This window comes from Homalodisca vitripennis, chromosome 1 (genome assembly GCF_021130785.1).
Source record: "Homalodisca vitripennis isolate AUS2020 chromosome 1, UT_GWSS_2.1, whole genome shotgun sequence".
Lineage (NCBI taxonomy): Eukaryota > Metazoa > Arthropoda > Insecta > Hemiptera > Cicadellidae > Homalodisca > Homalodisca vitripennis.
The window spans coordinates 208,566,988-208,590,463 of record NC_060207.1 but is presented as its reverse complement, the minus strand read 5'-3'; positions in this window follow the sequence as shown (position 1 = coordinate 208,590,463).

The following is a 23,476-nucleotide window of genomic DNA, read 5'->3' as shown; positions in this document are numbered from 1 at the left end:
GTTTTCTTCTTTGGTTTGTGGTTTAAAATTACTTCCTCTATGGTACGTAAATATGAAAAAACGTGCCATTCTTCAAACCTGTGTAGTCTTTAGCTCTTAAATGAGAAAATGTAAAAAACGCGTTAAGAATAAAATTCTTAATTCCAAGAAAATATAAGAGTATTTTATAAAAAGAAAAGTAAATTTTAGGTAGAAAATGGATCCAAAATGTATAGATTCAGAATATATAGGCTATATATATACATTAAACAATAAGTGAAATAAGTGTTTTATATATATATATATATATATATATATATATATATATATATATATATAATATATATATATATATAGATATAAACAATAAGTGAAATAACATACACACACACACACACACACACACACACACACACTTCACTTATAATATATTTTATGATTCAATGTTTATTGAACAAATTAAATTTTAAATTTAATTATTGCCATTTATACAAATTTAATAAATGTTTAATTTGGGAGTGCCGATGGCCGAGCGGTCTAAAACGTTAAACTTGGAGTTTGAGTTAGAGATAGCGCAAGTTAATACTGTCTTTGACCGAAGCACCTTTTATCAGTAGGCTACCATCAACCTTGTACTGTACCGACTCTCCCCCTTATTCTGTTTGATAAGATCCTCGCACAGGCCAGTGGCCCATGATGGCGGACAGAATAAGGCTTAAAGGGGTATCGGCTTCTCCAAAAAAAATCTAGTCCTAAAAAGTAAGGGCTCTGTGGTGTAGTGGTAGCGCACTCACCCGGCAAGTGTGAGATCTGGGTTCCAGTCCCAGTGATTCAGTGTTTATTTAACAAGTTCTCTCTCTCTGTGTGTGTCTCTCTCTCTCTCTCTCTCTCTGTGTGTGTGTGTGTGTGTGTGTGTGTGTGTGTGTGTGTGTGTTGTGTGTTCTTAAAACTCGTGTACACATATTCAGTTTTAAAAAACAAAACAAAATATCCGAGGCGTATATTTTAGACAATATCTTTGCCTCCTTGTAGAATTTGTTCAACCCACCGAGAGTTTTTCATACAATGTATCCATTGAATATGCTACAAACCAGTTACATACTTGCATTATGTTTTAATATTTATCTCCCATAACACCGTTATTGCCAATGACCCGAACTAACTTGATGATACGTATTTGGGCCGCAGATTTACATTCGACAAAAACAAATCAATCCGCTCATTCCTCACTAATAGGTGAATATCATTGGTCCCCTCATGTTACGTTAAGTGAGGAATTAATAGTGTTCGACAACTCTGGAAGTAACGGTGATCGGGTCGCAACTGTGACCGGAGAACTCCTTGCATCACTTTACGTAATGTGATGGCCGTGACGATCCTATGAAAGTGTATGAAAGTAACAGGTCAGACGTCCACGTAACGGTTTCGCTGAACTTCTGCCCCATTTCGCTCGCGGATGTGGAGTCCCGTTAGAGACGAAGCCGCGGTTTATGGAGCAGACTCGCTGGGCCGCGTCTCTCCAAGGTCAAGGTTACAGAACTAAGGACTCCAGAAGGTCACGTGACTCCAGAGGTTAATGAGAGCAGACTCCTGCTGTGCTCGCGGATGTCAGTGACTTGGACTCTGTCTGGAAATTGTTCTTGGAACTTTGTTGTAGCCCTCGTGGAGAAAGTTGAAATATCCTTTCACTGGCGGGGATCTTGGCTTGATAGGAAAGGTCTATTTTGGTTACTCCAGAAAAACAATGACAACGCAGATTCTCCTCCTAATCGATGAACTGTTCTAAGTATTCGGTCATTTTTAAGGAAGAAATGCCCCGGTTACTCGAAATTTCTTCGAATTCAATGGCTTTTTCAGGCGTTCCCCAATCCATTCTCGCACTTTAGGAAAGTGGTGTACTGGTAATTTTTACAACTGGAAGTTTTCAAATTAAGAAATTATAGAAAATAGGTCGGATATAGGAAATAGAAACATTTATGTAAACCATATTTTTTTAAATCATTTAATTCCCAAAGATTATGGTGCCCCGAACTACACGTACCTGCAACTCTGGACATGATAGTATTTAGGCTTACCGAATTCAAGTGGCCCATAAGTCAACAAAATCCTCTTAGAAGTAAGAATACGTAGAGTTTGTAACACAAAATATGTACTCTAAGATAATCACGTCAAATTTTACAGCTTAATAACTAGGGCACTAACAAAGTTAGATAACTATCAATTGGGAATTAGCAAACTCTAAGTGCATAAACTACTTTTATATTAAATCTTAACGAGAGGGAAATATGATATAATAGATTTACATTTATAGAATTTTACTAAAAGAGGTGACAATACAAAACCTCAATTATTGATTATTGAAAACCATTATAATTTCGTGCTCATGGTTATCATAAAACAAACTTAAGCAAAGGGCATAGCGAGAATTACTAATGTTTTACTTCCTTTATGACTTTGGTATTTTGAATAATTTTCCATTAAATAGTTATGGTTCATTTTATACTACGGGGCATTGCGAGAATTACTAATGTTTTACTTCCTTTTATGACTTTGGTATTTTGAATAATTTTCCATTAAATAGTTATGGTTTATTTTATACTACGGGGCATTGCGAGAATTACTAATGTTTTACTTTCTTTATGACTTTTGTATTTTGAATACGTTTCTATTAAATCGTTATGGTTCATTTTATACTACGGGAAATCAAAACCTTGTACCTTGTTATTCAGTATTTGTGTAATTAATAATATTTTGTAAAATCGATTATATATTTGTTTGTGCTGATCGGTAAGATTACTTTTCCTAACATTTTCGGCTCTGTTTGCTAAAGTTGATCTATTTTACAAATATCGATCTACCTTTGCTTCTATGCAACATATATTGGCAACTATAATTTTATATTTGGAGAAAGCCAATATTTTGAATCAAAGCCTTCAAAGATCTTAAAAATTTGAAAAGGGAGAATGAATTATAAAACTTTACAAAACCTGCTTCATAGTTTAGCAATAAACAATTTTATCAGGTAAAATTTCAAGAACTGGCTCATTCTTATCGTAATTCCTGGAATAGATATAACTTCAGTGATTTATTCAATTTGCAAAGCATTGTTTACGATGACGATTGTTATCATCATTGCTAGGAGATTCATAATGTATCTTTTAAACAAGACTTAAAGGATAACACCACGTTTTGAGGTAGAACAGTATAATAAGAATAGGCTCTCAGCAGTAGCGCAGGTAGGAATTTCAAAATGAGGAAGGATTGTTTACTGGGAACTTGATATTGGTATAAATATTGTAAATTAAACACTCCAAATGATCAGTCGTGTCAAGTCTAAATTGACTGATAATTAACTGTGTGATTTTTGGATTCTCCGAATAAAACTTGGTGAGGAAGGAATTGCAACCCTATAACCCCCATGGTCTTAGTTTATGTTATTTGTATGTGTTAATAGAATCACACTGTACAAAGAAATAGATGAGTGGATGTTCTTGGAATGGTTGGCGACGCCACTATATTGTATATGACAAGAGGTGCAAAAATATAACAGACACATACGTGGGCAACCTTGGCTGAGTACTGTGTTTTGTAAACACGTTGGTCAGAAGAGTGGCCTTATAACAGTATAGACGGCACAATGGTGGCTGTAAACCAATGACAAACTTTCACTGATTGTTACTATATCTGTCTAGTATTTTTATATTTTTATGTAATGTTATGTACTACGTAACCAACGTCACCTGTCTTAACAGATTTATTCGGTAAGTCCGAATGTGTTATCTGTCCCTGTTTTATATGTATTTCTTGTACAAACGTTTCCTAACAGTCCAGAAGCCGAGTGGAAATTTACATTATATAAGCAAACAAACGAGTTTCTTCGTGAAATCTGTGATTAAAATTTCTCTTGAGAAATAAATCGATCGTCAGCTGTGTTACATTTTGAGGGGGCCGAAATGGTAGGGCACCAAAAGGGTTAAACATATCAAACTATAGTTATTTCCAGATCATATTTTTTATCTTTACACACTTAAACCTACCATCGAAAGTCTAAATAATATATCCAGACATCGAAAGGAGCGGTCCTTAAAATAACAACTATTGTAAACAAAAACTATATTTTTAATATGCACAGGAGTACTCGTTTTAATCCTATGGTTGATAACCGCTGGTGATGTTTTCCAACTTACCGTACAATTTTAAAGAACATCGAATAACACTATAGTACGGTAGTTTGTTTTACAGTTACAAAAAGTACTTAACAATTAATAAAGTAACGATTCAAACATTTTGGCGATTTAAATTATACAGTTAAATCAATTCTGCAGCAAGGTATGTCTGAATAGTTTAGGCATAGCGAACGCCTGTTTGTTATCTATCCTTATACATTTGTAATGCCATTTTGAGAACAATACTTTGTGTTTAACACACACCACTAGTGTAATGCTAAACCCAATTCCATAATTTTTTTATAATTGTAAACATTTAACATTGTATAATTATAACCTAAATTTTAACTGGAGAAGCTAGCTTCCACACAGTCTAAGGATAGGAACAAAAAGGCATCGGAATTTGAAACTGAATTAAAGATATCGTGAGTCCGATAATTTCTTGGGTTGTAGCACTTTTTATCAATCCTATCGGCACAACTCCCGGAGCAGATTTACAGATTTGCAGGAATGGGGATGTAAGTCTAAAATAAAATTGGTATCTTCTCATAGTAAAACACATTTCATTAGTTAAATTCGTGTATTTAAAACGCTAACTTTGTGACACATGTAATAAAATTTGATATCAGCTAAATCAATATTGAGATACTTATTCATTTGTGAAGCTGCCTGATGGTGGAATCATTGATTCCGAAAGGCCTCGCAAGAATAAAATTAATGTTGGAAAATGTGTTTTTATTTACCAGTGATATTAAATATTGAGATAGTTATACTGATTTTTTTCATTACAAAAATGGAGAGCCCGGTCCCCATTATAACCATAGTCTGTCCATTCTGATGGACCACTGACCTATGAGAGGATCTAACAATAAATAAAGTGAGAAGTCGGTTCATTTCAAGTTCTCAGACAACTATAAAACAACCAATTCTGAAAACACGTGCATTTCTATGTTTTGTTGTCTATTTTAAGATACTGATAAGGGTGTCGAGTTGAATTAAAAAACCGGTTTGTGTACAGAGATAACAATAGCACAAATAGAGGCGTTCTCTTTATTTTGTTTCTTTCTGATAAAGTTTCTATCGGTTGTCCCTGCTCTCGCTTTTCGACGCAAGCAATTAATTTACGCATTCGTTACTTTCTCTCTTCTTTATCCTATTCAGTTCCAAGATAACACACGTTAATTCCTGGAAATTGTAAAGCAGTCTACCATAGTCTTATCAAATTTGGGATTGAAAACTTTGATGAAGAATATTCAAAATTGAAATTGTAAGGTTGTTCAATAAAAAACAGTTGCTGACCAACAAGCTTTAGATTATGGTTTTACTCGTAAATAAGTGGTTAAAAAGAACACTTTGAGCTATAATTCCTTTTCAGAGATTTATGACGATACAAAATAAAAATATATTTCAGTGTCTGAGTACGTAGATAACCTAACAATACTTTACAGTGTTGAAGGCTTGAGTGTTGTGTCCATTTACTTGTATTGGTCCGCAAAACGTGCAGGGGTGCACCATAATTTATTAATTTGTCTATAATCCGAAAATGTCTCTATCACACTACTTTGTTATTTTAAAGTGTGATGCCAATGTTAGATAATTACCACCTGAAGAACCTGAAGAAGAGATTAGATTACAGATCTCGAAACGTAGTGTTACTGGTTTTTTTTTTGTATCACTGAACGATGGCAAATGTTTGGAAAAATCCTGTATCCTTCGTTAGAAAACTAGTAGTTTTTTACAAACATTTAGTGGTAAAGCAAAGATGAAGTATTTTCAGATTTGTAATGCTAAGTTGGGAAGGTTTTGCCACACACAAAGTTCTAGAATTAGGTTCTAAGAAAAGCGCTAAAAATAAAGGATCACCCGGAGTTTATAGATAGCTGCAGGCGATCCTAGTGAATAGTTTTGCAGAGTGGCGCTAACCAACTAATAAAAAAAGCTTGGAATGAAGCATTTCAGCAGCTGCTTTCAGACAAGACTGCCTTTGGGTGTCAACTCTTGAGGTGTGAATCATTTAATCTTTTGTCTATCTCTATTTTAGTACTCCTCTTCAGTTTCCGAAGTCCCAGGAGCCTTGCAGACGGGCTTAAGTAAAGCCTTGCTTAGTTTTTACTAAACGATATAGCTAACCTTTACTGAAGAATTAAGAACTAAATTGACATTTTCGAGTAACGTAAACGAACGCGTACATATCTCTTAGATAAGACCTGTTATGTTACTACCCTACAGTCTTCAGCGCAAAACTAATCTAAAATTGTCTTTTGGCTTCGCGATATCCTTTATATCTGTAATATTATATCAGTTTTAATGGTAGGCTTGACGAATTCGAACAGATTTTGAGGATATGATATTGTCTAAGTTTAATACCGTAGAATTCTTCCAGATTACAATCTTAACTTAACAAGTTAAGATACATAGATAAGATACAGGGTGTGTAAAATTTCAAGAAACAAATATTCTTTTTAATAACCGAAATTAAATACTCATACTTTCAGTACTTTACGAATTAAATTACCATACTTTTCATTTAAAGGTTCAATATTAATTTAATCTCAAAACATGCGCCTTGTAATGTATTCTAAGAATAAAGACCTTGTAAATGGTATGTATATTAACCTATTGCTTTTAAGATTTATATGCTACTCCCCACGTGCCGTTCCCTCAAAGTAGGCATGTTATGTTATTGCACAAAACGTAGTTAAAATGCTGTATAACATTGTTCGAAGTTTTTAGATTTTATCTGTTACGGTTTACAAACATATTATAATTAAGGTGGTTCTAGACTTTTTACACACTCTGTACAATAATTATGTTGTATATTCAACTATAATTTTCTGTTCAGATTGTTTTTTTAGTAATTCAATGCACTATCTCTACAGCAGTACGCAACGTATAAACCATAATAAAAAGGCCTTTAGTAGGTCTAGTAGGTCTTGTTGTTAAACCTTTATTTATTGTACTGCTACAAATACATTTTGTCAAGTAAGTATCATCATAAACAATGTACTGCTGTATTTGTAGAGTGAATAAATAAAAAGTAAACATTGTGAAGACAGGATGGTGAAGAACTCGTCAAAAATGAATTTGAAAGAATTTACGAGAAAAGACTATTCAAGAAAATACAAAATTATTTATATTATGAAGCAAATGTTCAAATATTACTTCATCCAAGATTGTGCAATCGGTATGGATTGGATTTTTAAAAATTTCAGTATCATTTCCTTTAAGAGAATTTCCCTAAAGTTAGAAAAATATAAACATTATTTTCATTAATCCATGGTAATTTATAGATAATCATTGTAGGAGTTTGAACAATTTATTAACAGGCCCAGTGGCAAATTACTGAAGAGAATGTGATTTTTCACACTATGTGTAAGAGTATGACTTCAGAGATTGACATGTTGCAATGATTAATCTATCAAATAATTCAAGGCAAGGATTTTTTTTATGAAATATTACTTAACGAAATTACAGCCTTAAATTAAAAAAACACAACTCCCTTCAAACATCTTCCCAAAAGTAACAATCTCGTGTGTTTATCTTCAACCGCCCTTATGTGGATCTGATTATATGGTACTTTAGTGCTTGCAATCCCTAGTATGCTTTCTAATTGTTCATCTTCAGGAAGGTTCAGCAGTTACTAAACATTAGTTAATTTTATAAAATTCACTTAACCGAACACCGATTACAGCACTTTCAAAACATTTAATTAATATAGATAGATGTATATTGGGAAATATACTAATGCTGCATAGATAATGAGAAATGAAAAGACAGTCAGGCCAGGGCTGTACGATTTCTTGGCCAAACAGCACAGCTTCCCACCAGATTTCCCGAATATTTTACAAATGACACGGTAGCCTTGTTGAAGTATATTACATAAAAGACCTGTAGTTACAGGAGTACCGTTGCGGCCCAGATATTCGGAGATAAACATCCGTCTGGAGGACAACATGGAAGGTGAAGGTGACTCCAAGGTCAGGGAAGATGTGGGTTACCGGAAGAGCGAAGTTTGGCGCGAACTCTCTCTCTCTCACTTTTACCTCCAGGTTCAATGCCAAGGTCTCCGGGCCTCCAGTAGGTCGCGGTCCATTAGATAACTAATGTCGCGTCAAGTGGAAATCATCAGCGGAAAACAGACGAAGACGAATTGGGTGTCACGATTCTCGATAAGGTTCTTTAATTAGAAGTGCCATCCGGTTCTACCTAGTCAACAAGTCGAAGAGTTAGGAAAACATATAAAGGATATAGATTTAGGTTAAGTAGTTATGAGGAAGACAGCGCGTGCTGTTATGATATCAAGGATGTGTGAAATAAATCCAGAGTTGCCAAAGGTAACAATAGATTTCACTCTTTCTTCTTTTAGCAAGGTATGGATTGATTGAGCGGGAAAGAAACAGGCTTTGGGTCAACGTGGAAACCTTGGTATTTGACCAACAGCGGACATCGTCCTGCCCTGAGAGCGCCTCCTGATGTACCATTTTAAACTTCGATGTAGAGATCGTACAGGTGGAGTTTGGAAACAAATTCTGACCTCATTCGATAGTTGACGTATATTCAGATGGATACACACAAAGAGATCTGCTTTCGTCATCAATTAGGAGAGACTCCGCTAAATGCTCAGTCACTAAATGTAATAGAGGTCAGTTTTAAATATATGAATACATTTTAAGGGTTAAATCCTCTATACATACAAGCAGATACAAACCGAGTTCACTATCCAAATGTATGCAAAACTTCGTTAAGTATGTAAGACTGATTACTATTTGAAGTAGTAGATTGCGTATTATTGCACTGTTCTTAGCTATGTTCCAAATTTCAAAACTCTAAATCCTTGAAAGGTTAGTTTAAAATCGATCAAATATTTGTACTTCCAGACAGACAATAAACTTTTAAACTATCATATACATGATATCCGTGCTCCGTCCTTCCCATTTTTCATAATTAATCTCACTTAACAAAACACAGTAAGTCCTTTACCGTGTAGGTTGTTATGGAAATAGCAGGTTAAGCTAACATTTTCAAGTTTGTTTAAAAAGTAACTGCGTCACATGTGTTGACAAGTTACTGTAAATTGACATAGGATTAATTTTCACAGTATAATATTTTTACTAATTAGTTTTTTGTGTGTTTTTTCGTTGCCAACATTGTTTCTAGTAAGACCATTGTAATAAAAATCACTTTTTAACAGACATTTGTCAGAACTCCCAATAGACCGATATTTAATTTTCTATAGGTAGTGGAGAGTAAAGGTAGAGTTTCACACCAAATTTAAATCTTCTAGAAGTCTGGGTCAACTCGTTCGACACTTATCGTAGTTACAGACAGACGGAAATAAGATTTTTCATCAGCAACTGGGGCTGGCGAGGGAGGCCTCACTACTAAACGCTCAGCCTACAGATCTACAAGTCTTTTAATATTAAGGTCGCTCTTCAGCAATTAGGGTGGCAAGTGTTGAAATACTTCCTGAAGTTTAAATACACCTGAACACATCTGCCAGCTACCAAAGAAGGATTACAACGAATGAAAATAAGGTAAGAAGAATAAGGTCAGAAAATTAAATATGCTGTATATATCACATATAAATTCGAGTCAATAAAAAAACAATAGAAATTAATAATACATTTTAAGAGCTAATGATCCTGGCTAGTGCAAAGGGATCTTAAAAATCGTTCCTTAAAGTGGTTTTATTCCAGAAGTTTTAATTTTATTCTCATTAAAAATAACAAAAATCTCTTAGCTCTTTGTATACGAGATTAAGGTAAATTAGATTTGTGAAAGGCCAGATCGGACCTCTATAGCCTCTGGATTATCTGGTCACTGGATCCACTGATCTTCGTGTTCTCCATCAGTTGCTGATGTTTTTGTTCTGAAATTATACCAAAGGTGACTGAAATGTATGCGTCTTTCTACATTTCTAAGAGCAAAGAAGTCCAAATCTTTCTGTCCTGGAGAAGTAGCTGGCAATAAGATAAATAATTTACTAGTTTTGTAGGACAGATAAGAATTTAAACTAATCTTGTTTGACTATTTACTGGAGAATCAGAAATTACATAACCGTAAATAAAGTTTTTGAGGTCACGGTGTAGCTAATAATTCTGCTCCTCTATCTGCTGAAGATTCCAATTTGTGGTTGGGGGGGGGGAGTTCGTATCGACTAAATCTGTAATTTTCTCCTTCCTCCCAGGACAAGAGCCGAAGTGGTCATTATTGTCCTGCTCAGTCGTTCGTAAGCATACCACATTACCTTTGAAATATCTAACTTATGTTGGTGTAGTATTTTTATTTAGTCAATTGGAAACACTGGCTAAGTGATTTGAATCTCATCTACACAGGACACAACACAACTACACAGGTCGTCTATGTTCTTTATTCTGCACGTCTCATTCAAAGAATTGAGGTAGTGGCCTTTAAAATGGTTCGAAATCTGTATCTTTAAAACTATTGGCCTGGAGGGATGATGAAGAGAAAGGGTTGTGTGAGGGCTCCTGATTTTGTTCACCTGCAAGGGGCACAGACGTCCTGCCGATGATGGAAATAGGCCAACAGTGCAGACTGCCCGCCGATGAGCTCGACTCCCGGGCCACAAAAAACTGGTCTGTCAAGGTGAAGATCAGGTTCATTCATGATTTAACTACAACTTCCTACAGAGATCTGTCACGCCGATAGTCTCCTGCCCCTCTGCTCCTCCGGGGCTATCATTATCTCGATTCGGGGTTGAAAACAAACAAAACGAATGACCAACTGGTCCGGGCAGTGATAAGTGGATAAGGCATGCATCTAAAAATAAACTCGTTCTGTGGAAACCTCAAATCAGGGAGATTCGTCTGCACAGGAGAAATGGGCTTTGCTACCTCTGTGGTAAGGAGGCAATACAAATTTACAGCTCTAAAGAAAATGAGTTATTATAGAAATGGGTTTATACTTTGTAGGATCTCATTGCGGACCAGGAGTGTAGCGCTTGATCTCTACCCAGCTGTTCGAGTGGTATATTACGTCACATCCTGTTGATATATTACAGTAGTGTTAATTCCTCTGTGGCGGACCTCTTACATGTCATTTTATGTAAAATGCTTCGAATTAATTAGCGAAATTAACTTTGCTATTGTTTATTTATCCAAACCAGAATATAAAAGTTGTATGGTAATTTTATCTTACACTAATGTTTAGTATAGATTTAAGTCAATGAAAGTACAAAATCCAAGAGTTTGGGCTGTAGGTAGTCAATCCAAGATAAATTGGATTTGAAAAACGGCATCCAACGAACAGATCTACTATAAATAAATGTGCAGATTATCAAGGTATTTCACTAACCTTATAAGTTAAAAAATTTAACACACTTTGGCAGCTACCATTTTATATATATACATACCGGTACCGGTACTGTAAAAACTTCTTTTCCTTACTCAGCCAATTTTTAGGCTCGGATTACTATAAACCTATAAATATTATTTTCAAAGCTAGCAATTTCTCCTGAAATCATAAAAAAATACTCGGTATCTTTTGAAAGGTATTTTAGAGGGCTGTTTGTAAAAAATATTTAAAATATTCAATTGAACTGAGCACTGATTGCACAATCTTATTACAATAAAGAGCAAGTTTAAACAACGGTTTATAACTGTTTATAAGTTTAAGAAGTTCAGAAGGAATATTATATTTATTAAAAGGAGCCAAATATATTGAAGGAAAGACATTTGTTTTATTGAATAGTACTAATAGTGCAATGCTATTTACTGCAAATTGCACTGATACGGTACCAAAACTTCGATTGTAAATGACACGACCAATTTCATACTGTTGTAAAACTCAATTTGAAAATTATATTTTTTGAAGAAATGGAAAATTGTCTATTGGTCAGGTTCTTTTTTGGTTAATTTTGGACATTTCAGTGGTAGTAGTAGATGAAAGATTAAATTCTGCAGAAATTTGAAACTTATCAAAAGGTGTGTTGACGTAACAAAATATTTTGGACATGAAAAGGTGTTCCAACTGAAACCCGACCTGGATATATAAACACCCTCCAAAAGTGACCGAAGGGGTGGGTGGAATCTCGGAAAGATCGAAAGGTCCAGGTCCGTATTTCCTGTTGTCGAGTTATTGGAAATGGAGTTGCGTGCAGCGATGCGGCTGCAGCCAGAGCAGGTGGTCTGGTAGCGTCAGCATTAGTGGAAGCCTCAAGTTGTTATGTAAGGTTAGGCAACATCTGTCGATGCGAAAACAGCAGCAACCCTTTGGGCCCTACAGATGTCGCCTCAGCTGGCGAGGAGCTGCAAACATTCAGACCACACCTGCGGTCTTTACATCTCGCCCTTGAGATTGTCCCAGATTGATGGGCCAGTTCCCAATATTTCTCCTGGTCGTCCGGTATCCAAAAGGGATACATCACGCTATTGACATTCAATAAATTGTTGTAAAGGCTTTCAGTGAATAAAACATAACAAAATCACAATAGCAATCCTTAATCCCACTGCGTATAATTTCCGTCTGTCCATTTATGCTTTTTACTTAAAACTTTTGAAACCGTTTACAACGGTAATATCTTAACATTAGTAAAATACCTTTATTAATTTCAAATTTACAGCCGATTTAAAACATTGGTATCTGATTTTATGAAAATAAATATCCTTAAAAGAAATAAGAACTGAAGACCTATGCAATTTGTAGTACCAAGTAAATAAATACTGTATAAACTAAAAATGGGTTTTGAATTATTTTAAGTGAAAATAAAGAGAAAGCACATTTACATTTAGTGAAATAGGAAATACTCTTGTAATAGCAATTGTTTTACATATTTCGATATCCGAGACCATCTCTTAAAATTAGCACCATACTTACAGAAACTCCCTGTGAGTTATGTATATTTTAAAATTATTTACTTACAAGTCGGTAAATTCTACAAAAGTAACAAAACCTATTACAATATTAGTATTATAAAATCTGGATTGTTGGGAACTTTCAAAAGAAATTCCAAGTTAGAAAATTTTAAGGTGCAAAACAAACCATGGTATTAGTTGTAGGTCATCCTTTATTAATCCTTACAACTCAACTCTGTGAGCGATGAAAGCAGCAAACAGGACTGTGAAGTCCTGACATAACGAACTATTGTATTAGTTGTAGATCTTCCTTTATTAATCATTACAACTCACTTTATGAGCAGTGAAAGCATGAAACAGGACTGTACAGTCCTGACATAACGAACGATTGTATTAGGTGTAGATCTTTCTTTATTAATCATTACAACTTACTTTATGAGCAGTGAAAGCATGAAACAGGACTGTACAGTCCTGACATAACGAACGATTGTATTAGTTGTAGATCTTCCTTTATTAACCACTACAACTCACTTTATGAGCAGTGAAAGCATGAAATAGGACTGTACAGTCCTGACATAACGAACGATTGTATTAGTTGTAGATCTTTCTTTATTAATCATTACAACTTACTTTATGAGCAGTGAAAGCATGAAACAGGACTGTACAGTCCCGACATAACGAACGGTTTGTATTAGTTGTAGATCTTCCTTTATTAACCATTACAACTCACTTTATGAGCAGTGAAAGCATGAAACAGGACTGTACAGTCCTGACATAACGAACGATTGTATTAGTTGTAGATCTTTCTTTATTAATCATTACAACTTACTTTATGAGCAGTGAAAGCATGAAACAGGACTGTACAGTCCCGACATAACGAACGGTTGTATTAGTTGTAGATCTTCCTTTATTAAACCATTACAACTCACTTTATGAGCAGTGAAAGAAAGCATGAAACAGGACTGTACAGTCCTGACATAACGAACGATTGTATTAGTTGTAGATCTTCCTTTATTAACCATTACAAACTCACTTTATGAGCAGTGAAAGCATGAAACAGGACTGTACAGTCCTGACATAATGAACGGCAGCATTAGTTGTAGAAACTTCCTTTATTAATCCTTACGCCTCACGTTGTGGGCAGTGTCACGTGTAATGAGTCACATGAAGGTTTTACACATATGCTGTCACACGACCTAGAGGTCACCTTTAGATCGTCCGGGAGCCTCTCGTCATTAATATTCAGGTGAAGGAACACAGCTTGTATAAAATTTTCATTCATATTCTTTTAATTTGGGCGTTGGCCTAATGTTTTGGATTTATGAATGCTTAAATTTGTGATCAAGGAATAATTTCACTATCACTTGCCTTCATGTTATTCATAATTCTGTGTTTGTGGTGCCAGGGACCACAAAGAAGTTCACTTTCTAAATGAACCCCTCAACCTGATATGTTTGTAGAACAATTATATTATACTATTTTTAAATTTGTAAGATCAGTCGAAAAACTTGTTGCTAACCCAATGAAGACCAATGGTCCAAAATTAAATTTATGTAAATATCAAGAAAGGGCGTTTCAATTTGAAACATATTACAATGTTTGATATATTTGGCGTTTGATATATCTAACTTTCAAAAGAAATTCCAAGTTAGAAAATTTTAAGGTGCAAAACAAACCATGGTATTAGTTGTAGGTCATCCTTTATTAATCCTTACAACTCACTCTGTGAGCGATGAAAGCAGCAAACAGGACTGTGAAGTCCTGACATAACGAACTATTGTATTAGTTGTAGATCTTCCTTTATTAATCATTACAACTCACTTTATGAGCAGTGAAAGCATGAAACAGGACTGTACAGTCCCTGACATAACGAACGATTGTATTAGGTGTAGATCTTTCTTTATTAATCATTACAACTTACTTTATGAGCAGTGAAAGCATGAAACAGGACTGTACAGTCCTGACATAACGAACGATTGTATTAGTTGTAGATCTTCCTTTATTAACCACTACAACTCACTTTATGAGCAGTGAAAGCATGAAATAGGGACTGTACAGTCCTGACATAACGAACGATTGTATTAGTTGTAGATCTTTCTTTATTAATCATTACAACTTACTTTATGAGCAGTGAAAGCATGAAACAGGACTGTACAGTCCCGAACATAACGAACGGTTGTATTATTAGTTGTAGATCTTCCTTTATTAACCATTACAACTCACTTTATGAGCAGTGAAAGAAAGCATGAAACAGGACTGTACAGTCTGACATAACGAACGATTGTATTAGTTGTAGATCTTTCTTTATTAATCATTACAACTTACTTTATGAGCAGTGAAAGCATGAAACAGGACTGTACAGTCCCGACATAAACGAACGGTTGTATTAGTTGTAGATCTTCCTTTATTAACCATTACAACTCACTTTATGAGCAGTGAAAGCATGAAACAGGACTGTACAGTCCTGACATAACGAACGATTGTATTAGTTGTAGATCTTTCTTTATTAATCATTACAACTTACTTTATGAGCAGTGAAAGCATGAAACAGGACTGTACAGTCCCGACATAACGAACGGTTGTATTAGTTGTAGATCTTCCTTTATTAAACCATTACAACTCACTTTATGAGCAGTGAAAGCATGAAACAGGACTGTACAGTCCTGACATAATGAACGGCAGTATTAGTTGTAGAACTTCCTTTATTAATCCTTACGCCTCACGTTGTGGGCAGTGTCACGTGTAATGAGTCACATGAAGGTTTTACACATATGCTGTCACACGACCTAGAGGTCACCTTTAGATCGTCCGGGAGCCTCTCGTCATTAATATTCAGGTGAAGGAACACAGCTTGTATAAATTTTCATTCATATTCTTTAATTTGGGCGTTGGACTAATGTTTTGGATGTATGAATGCTTAAATTTGTGATCAAGGAATAATTTCACTATCACTTGTCTTCATGTTATTCATAATTCTGTGTTTGTGGTGCCAGGGACCACAAAGAAGTTCACTTTCTAAATGAACCCTCAACCTGATATGTTTGTAGAACAATTATATTATACTATTTTTAAATTTGTAAGATCAGTCGAAAACTTGTTGCTAACCCAATGAAGACCAATGGTCAAAATTAAATTTATGTAAATATCAAGAAAGGGCGAATTTCAATTTGAGACATATTACAATGTTTGATATATTTGGCGTTTGATATATCTAATTGTATACATGTACAACTATATTGTTAAGTGCAACTGACTTAAAAATAATCACTGGTAGTTGATCATTAGTAATCTGACCTCAAGTTGATAATTAATTACTAATGAGAACGTTATCAAGCACTTTTAGTATTTGGTCAATAGATGTTAGTTAATTGATCAATGTCAGAATAGCTAATCATAACCATGAGAAATTTTACTGGAAGGTCCAAAAATAAATATTTATTATAAGAACTTGCGAGAGTCGTAAGTCACGTCTAGTCGCCAATTTATGTAGAACATGTGAATGTCACAGACACGACTCCTGGAATCCCACTGTTAAAATTGAAATATGTGTGAGTTTTGTGTCTATATTAATTAACTTTACTATTTTCAAATTGACAGCCGATATAAAACTTTGGTATCAGATTACATGATAGGAAAATTCATCAAGGAGATAATAGCTGGGAACCCCTGTGTTCGCTACATTTATACATATACATATACATATACATATACATAACATTTATACATATGTAATTTTTAACACGCAGTAAATTCTGTGTACAGTAAAGTAATTATATATAGTAAAAATAATTATTCATTTGGATATATTATCTTTCCTTTGCACAGCACTGAAGAAGGTGAAATGGAGCCAAATATAATGGGGATGGCATGCATCATCATCGAACCATCATTTTCCAGTTCCTTGAGTGACAAGCTTCAGTAACAGGCTCCTAAGCCAAGAATCCGTTTAACAAAAACTAATTTTTTTGTTGTATTGTGGTGAAAATGTTTATATTCTTTCTAAATCCGTGTCATGGGAACACAAATATGAGTTCGACGACTGTTTATCCACACATTCCAGCGCACCGTTAGAAGAGTCTGAATAGATCATTGTCCTGCGATATTTTAATTAGTAGCGTATAATAGTAATTGCGTAAGTTGAGAATAATGATTATATAAAGTGCGTCAAGTAGCCGAAACAATGCATTATTATAAAATTCAAGAGCGAATCAAAGCCAAAAAATTCAATATTTAAAGAAAATGTTTGTCTGAATTGTAATTCTTGTAAAAGTAAGAATCAGGAGGCATAAAACTTTATGAATTGGATATTTTTATGATTTTAATTCAACAATAGTTGTGTAGTTAAAATGGAAAAGGTTGTAAGTGCCAGAAACTAAAATTTTCAGTATTCAATAAAATATGTCTAAAACATTGAATATTTACTAATAAAATATTTTTTTTATTTCTAAAAATATAAAATCAATAGGAATAACATATAATACAATTTCTGCTATAAATATATAAGCGGAAACCAAAAAAATATGGAAAAAGATATAAGAGCAATCGGTTTTTTTTGTGGAAAAGGATGTATGTGCCTTTCTTTATTTAATAAATGATGTAAGTGAAGGGTTAGTTTAAAAAAAAAGGAAGTCCAGTATTGTTTAGAAGCGTTTAATGTACACCATAACATCAAAATATGTTACAAGGATACATGATAATACGTACAAAAGATAAAACACTTTTAGTCATAGTCTTGACTTTCTGAAAAAAGTTACATAATATAACGTAATATTATTAATATTATTTTTAATATTATTAACTCTAGGACTTTGTACATTAAAATACCTTACTTTTTAATACAACTAGTAGTCCTTGTCTTCAATGTCTGCATCCACCTCCATGACACCATCAGGAACGGTGTCTGCTGCCAGAAGATCTCTATAAAACTGCTTGTCTTCTGCCTTTTCTATGTAGTCTATCATTCCTATCAGATCGTTCTTCTTTTCTTGTGAGATTTTTTGATTTAAACTGGATTTTTTGGCAAGTCCTTTTAAGTCGGGAAGATTGCCAAGGTCGGCCTCTTTTTCTTTAAGACGTCAACTTTGTTCCATGTTACCATACCATCATCTTGAAGTGCCAAAACTGACGCTACCTTCACTGTGCTTGGATTCTTATGAGAAACTCGGAAGTGGGAAAAATTTTGCTGATAGCTAGATCTTTTGTGTTAATGAACTGATTTGCAAGACCTTTAAAATCTATAAAGTCTTCTGTCTTCATAGAAACAACTGTGAAGGGGGATTTAAATTTTGCACTTGCAACTACATCTTCCAGGTCTTTAGGAACCATTGCTTTTGCATTTTTGCGGCGTTTTTTTCAATAATGCCAAAGTCTCTGTCACAGTTCATATAACTGTGCCCACTTAACAAGATACTTCAAGTTAATAGAGCGATAAAACCCTTTGTGAACTAGGTAAATAATTGCCATTAAGAGCATCCTGTTTTTATTTTGAGCACCACAGTTGTCGCACCATATTACAAGTCTTCTCCGAGAAAAATGGCCTTGAACAGTAGCAACTTTAAACAGACAAGAAGTCTATTTCATTGGCTCCCCGACCTCCGATGCCCTCATGCCACATACACATAAACGCTGAGTCATTATCCCCCACATGTATTCCTAGATTATAGCAAGAAAGTTGTCTGCAGTAAAACATGGTGCTATGGGTAAGCAATGGGCACGAACATCACCTGTTGCAAGTCCATACATAATGTTGTAGCGGTACCAGTTGGAAGTTGGGACAAAGTAATATCCTCTTTCATGCAGACATGGGCCTTTTCAGCTTTTTCGATGGTGAATTTCTTGTTTAGTTTTAAACTTCCCGTTTTGCCCTTTCATTGGTCGTTGATGAAATCTGCACTTTAAAAAAGATCACATTTTTTGCAAGTATCAGCTGCAAGAGCCTTGAACTTGAGTTTTGGGAAATCTTTTTTTTATACTTCTGTATAAAAACTATAGTTGACTGGACTTGTAGGGTTATTGGGTTTTAAATGCCATAAACATTCTGTGTTTTGTTCAGGTTCTGGGGACAAAAACTCATTGCTTGATACTTTTCGGCAATAATGGCTTTCGTATCTTGGGAAAGAAATTTATATGACACCTAACCAGATTACGGTCATTTTCTGTATACTTCACCTTGTGTTCATTTGAATCCAGGGGTTTTCCCTCTTTTGTCTTCGAAAAATCAAGCATCCTGTTTTTTTTTAGTTTGTAAACCAATCAACTTCCTTTCAGAAATAGCAAAAATTTCTTTAAAGTTTTTTTTTGCAAATTTGTATGTTTTTGCCAGAACCATCAGGAATGTTGTATGCAAACGAGCAGGTGCGTCTACTCTCACTGGGATCATCGTAATTCCCGTGTCTTCTACGGGCAATAGGTAGCATCTGCATGTGGTTGAGTAAATATGTTCCCTGGCTTTTTTTCGTCAACTTTGTAGAATTCCATAAACAATATCAGTTTTTGTTCGTTACTCAAGTTTTTGCATTGGTACTTACATTGAACAGCTTCGTTCAGGAGGTGGGGGATTTTTTTGCGGGGATAGTCTTTCCTTTACAAGTAACATAACTGTCTCCTTTTTCCCCGAGCCCTTCGTCTTCTCTCCACTAGAACTTTCTTACGAACAGGAGGTGCTTCCATTTTTAGTAAGATAGAACACTGCACTAATAATATACTTCAACGCCTGTTACACGCAACACACTTAAATAAAATAATCACTACGTAAAACAACACAAAACGTAAAAGCGGCGAGCATGCGTAGCGTCACTGCCCGCCCGGCAACAGCAAATAACTACGGAATAGACAAGGAACATACATCATGGTGGGTGGACTTACATCGTTCTCCACTTCAACCCCGCACGGCTCTTACACGGTGCTGACATCTTCGACTGCTCTACAAACTCGGGGCAATTTTTCTGGCACTTACTACCTTGTCTATATTATTACGCTTGGCTTTTTACTTCGCTTTTCACCGAAAAAGTCATTTTTTTATTTTTGGCACTTACAAACCTTTTCCATTTTTACTACACAGTTATTGTTCAAAAGTATTCATCGTGAATAGCATTATTAAAATAACTGTTATGTATTTGTCCAGTAACACTTATAGTAATGAGAAAAATGTTATTGACTTTTGGTACTGCTAATCAAAAAACTATCTGCAATGTATAAGATTATGGACACAAATTAGACCATTAAACTTTCCGAAAGTAATTAGAACGATTTTAACATTTTGGAAACGATTCATATTGCCTACAAAGAGTGCACCAAACCAGCTGTCGCGCAACAAACTTCGTCAAAGTTCAAAATTTTAAATCTAGCTCATTTCATTCTGGAGGCCTTGAGTTATAGACTTTGCTAACATTCAGCGAAATTCCACGGAGGGTCACGCATCATCATCGGACTCTATCTTCTCCACATGTTAATAAACCGATACAAGCGAATTATTGAATTACAGACCACTCAAACCACGTTACCACACCTTTAATGACACGTGAATCATGTCACACGTTAAAATATCAGATGATAGTACTCGAGGTTGCTTTACACATTTGTTCATTCTAGGATTCCCTCATTGCCTTAATCCCTAAAACCAATGACAAATGTGTTGGTCAACCAAGTCCAAAAAGTAGCGTGCACCATCACATCTCTCTTTGTCTGTGAGTAATTTTGTCTGTCAGATTTCCAGCGGACGACAGACAAGCAGACAGAAATTACATTTTCCAGCCCCTCCAGAGATGGGATTCGTGAACGCTCAGCCAATTATTGTTCTGTGGTTTTCTACATCGTATGAGAGTTAAAGATTCTTTATATATCATTAGAGGAAAATACTACCGCAAAATGGTGGTTGGTAAACAATTAAACAACAGTTAATATTACAACTAATAAATAACTACACATAACTTAGCTATAGTAGGAAGGGTTGATTCAATTGAATTTTTAAGTTTAGCTCCAGTTTACCTTCCTTTTATTGCAGCGTCTGGTATCTGACGCTGTCTCAGAATTGACTCCTGGCATCTGGAGTCACGTTCGTCTGAAGAGATCGTGTCTATCACATCGAAGTGCACTCAGTTGTGTACCTGATGAGACAATGAGACTATTACTTCACCTATTTATAGGTGCCTCTGATGTCGAAATGATGTAAATGTTTCGTTTTAAACTTCGTCGTCCATTTTCTTTGGATCTCTTCAGAAAAACATGACTCCAGATTCCAGGAGTCAAGTCTGAGACAGTGTCAGATACCAGAAGCTGCAATGAAAGGAAGGAGGATTGGAGTGAAACTCAAAATTTAATAAATAACTGACATAAAGTTATATATTTGACATGTAACGTAAATATTGGATTTTAATTAGTTTTTTCATGAGCGGGTTGTATACTTCTAAATTTAACAAAAATGTTGAATATGTTTTCGATTCTATAAGCTGACAACAATTTAAGAGAAGGCCGTAAAAATAAGTTAAGGTTTATAATCATTAATTTACATCCGATTACAGTTTTATGCGAGTAGACGTTATCAATTTTCCAAAAACAACCATCGGGAAAAATAATATAAATCTTATGAATAAAAAACTATTATGTTTCGAATTAATCTGTATAGTTATTATGCTACAACTCTACTACCTTATTTTATTAGCTCTACGTCTAGTTACTGAATCGTCAAGCTGAACCGGTACGAACCGGTAAATAAGAGATTCTCTATTTTATAGACTTCGTGACATGTTTATGTTGATATCAAAATATGGCATACATTTCAAACGGTCGCCGTATCAATGTAAGTATAATGTTGTTTATTTTTCCAAAGTCCTATTTTCAATAAATATATTTCCTCCAATGTATCACAATACTGTGAATAAATAAAATATTCATACTCTGTTTTACTTACATAAGAAAGAAGGGAAGCGTTTATTGTACTATTATGCCCAATTGTAAATAAAACATAAAGATACACCGTATTCTATGATTTTGTGAATACAATATGACAAACTCTGCTTTAAGTTTTTCAAAGTATTTAAAGAAGTATGTGATCGGAAAAGGTGTGGATTATCTAGAAGTACTTTTTTGGCTTTGCAAAATACGACGTTGGTGTTCAAAATGTGGTTTTATTCACACATTGGTGTATCACTGACCAATACTAATATCATTTGGAATTCATTAATTCTTAGTTTGTACACTGGAATTTATTAAGTCCACTATTCTGTTCATTCCGGTTGTTGCTTTATTCGAATGACATTATTAAAAATTAAAATATATTTATCTGGAAAGTCAGAAAAGCTGCAACATCTTCCCCACAATGTAACAACGGCAACAAAACCACATTTTTAAATGGCAACCCAAGCCTTTATATATTTTATGGTCTTTAGAAGACATCCCCTTATACAAAACCTCTTTCGAAGTATTGATTGTCCAACTTAAAAATCCCAGTGGCTCAGAACTCTTAAGTTGGACAGCAAAACTGGTTTATCTCTTAGTGAACAGCTTAAGAGTAATATAATACGAAATTTCATTATGACATTGAGTAATTCTTGCTATTGAAGCAGTATATGCCAGAGGCCCTTAAAGAAAATTACTACTCTAAGAAAAAATGCTCATTTGGTAAAATGAAATGAAAAAGTCTATTTTTGAAGGTGGATTTAAGGAATTTCGCCCTTTTTTCTTCCATCCAACCTCAAGATAATATGCAATATATGTAAGCACTACTAATATCGTTTACTCTTAAACAAGCTGATAATGTTTATATACCTTGATAAAGGGTTTACATGGAATTCTCACGTCGACAATGTTTGTTCAAAAGTTTGTAATGCATTTATGTTTTGAGACAGCTATTCCAAATACTGCCCAATTCAGGATGACTGCGTATTATGGAATAATCTACCCACATCTCTCGTACGGAGTGATCTTGTGGGGAGGTTGTGCAAACATACATTTTCATAGAATATTCACCGTACATAAAAAAAGAAAAACAGAACAATTGCAAACCTTTGACAGAGAGGGTCGTGCAGACCAGTATTCAAAATCTCAAATTGTTGACGCTTCCCTGTCTCTATGTTCTGGAAAAATCTTTCTTCTTTTTCAAATTAAAATGCGAGGTAGTGACGTACACTCTTATGACACGTCATGCAGAAATAACTTCGTCAAACCTAGAACTTTAAACTTGAGCCGTCAATAAATATTGTGAAAGTTATTAGTGCACCTGCTTATTGGATTTTTGCACTTTCCACACCAGTAGTATTATTAATGTTAACAAACCTCAACTGAAAGGAAAAGGATCAAACATTCTAATAAGTGTTTATTTATATCCTCGTGAATCGGACACGTGACACCTCAATTACAGTACCGCAGCCTTCCCACTACGCGGTGCGGGTGATATTAAAAATGCGTCATGTTTTAATCATATAAATGGCGTTAATATTCACCGTGTATACTCGAGTTCAACTGTTCTGAACTAAAAATATATTAAGAGGATTAATCTGAGGTTTGTATTTGACAACCACT